Genomic DNA, 1,652 nt, shown 5'->3' on the forward strand with positions numbered 1-1,652 from the left:
CTTAGACCTGGATGCGAGGTATGACCTCATCCTTTGCATGGCATGGCTGGAACGCCATGAGCCATGGATCGACTGGAAGTCGAAAACGCTGGGTGCGTCGCACCCTGCTCCTAGTGGAGCTTTGGTGAGTCATGAACCCACCTCTGCTAGGAAGCAGAAGCGCTTTTGGCGCGAGCACGATGCCGAGGCGGCCGTAGTGCTGGACATTGGTATGTCCGAAATTGTTAGCAACGAGGTTGCTGTTTGCCCTGAGGGCGTACGTGGTGCGGCACGTTATCCGCTGAGCGGTGCAGGTCAGGTCAATGACCAACTGCTGGGTCCTGGTGAGGACGAGCGCGGAGTGACGTAATCCACTGAGTGGTACGAATCTGGTCGATGACCTACCGCTGCGTGACCCGAGGGTCGCGGTCGACTGCGAGTCGAGGCATCATGGGCGTGGCCCAGGAGATGCAGATGAAGTGACACCTAGTTCACTGTGTGAAGGTTAAGGACATCTTGGCTTTCAGCCGAGTGTCTTGCGAGACACTGTATCCTCTTCGAGGAATGATGGTGCTGCTGCACCCGGTGATGGTGACGGAGATGTCGCCACACCGCCCTCATCCGGCCAGGCTCGGTCGCGGAGGGAGAGGAGAAGAAGACGCAGGGCGACTGTGACGTCTTCGCCGTCGGACGGTGTGTCCAACGCGACGAGCAGTGATGCTCCACGTGATTGCTGTGAACAGCTGTATACACTCGTGAACGGAGTGACGGGGGAGGTAGAAGGCGATATCAGCCTTGACACTCTGCCCGCTGCGGATGCTCTGCTAGAGCTGGACGAGATGTCCATTGCCGAGTTTGGCGAAGCCTTAAAGGCAGGCGAGCTAGCCGAGGTGGTCCTGCTGGGACCTGAGGAGGAGTTGAACTCCTCATCCGTCGTGGACGACGCGGTCCTAGAGGACACCAAGAAGGCGCTGAGCGCAAGAAGAGGATCGGCGATCCTCAAAGATCCTTCATATCCCTTCTACCCGGTGGTGAAGGAGTATGGAGACGTTGTCTCGAAAGACCCACCGACGGGCCTGCCTCCGGATCGAGGCGTGTGTCATGAGATTGACCTGGTTCCTGGAACCAAATACTGCGTAACAAGGCAATGGCCTTTACAGAGAGAGCAGTGTGACGTCAATGACGCATTCTTCCGTGCGAAGCACGAGGCAGGGATGGTGCGTGAGAGTAAGTCTCCGCACTCGACACCCACGTTCTGTGTCAGAAAGCCGAACGGCAAGTGGCGCATTGTTCATGCTTTTAACAAGCTAAATGCGGCCACTATCCCGGCGCAAACGCCGGTTCCTCGCAAGGATGTTCTGCAGAACAACATGGTAGGCTGTACGTTGTACAGCGCGCTCGACTTGGTCGATGGTTACTACCAATTGCTCATGAGAGCGAGCGACATTCCGCTGACAGCGGTGAGTACTCCGAGCGGTATGCTCTGGGAGTGCCTGGTGATGCCTTAGGGGCTGTCGAACGCACCAGCAGCGTTCAATCGTCTTGTGACGCAGTTGTTTAGGCCCCACCGGGCGTACGCTCAAACGTACTTTGACGATATATTCGTCCATAGTCGTGCTGAGCACGGAAAGTCAGACGTGGAAACCCACATTGATCACTTGCGAGCGGTGCTC

The sequence above is a fragment of the Phytophthora infestans genome, genomic scaffold, assembly GCF_000142945.1.
Source record: "Phytophthora infestans T30-4 supercont1.51 genomic scaffold, whole genome shotgun sequence".
Lineage (NCBI taxonomy): Eukaryota > Oomycota > Peronosporomycetes > Peronosporales > Peronosporaceae > Phytophthora > Phytophthora infestans.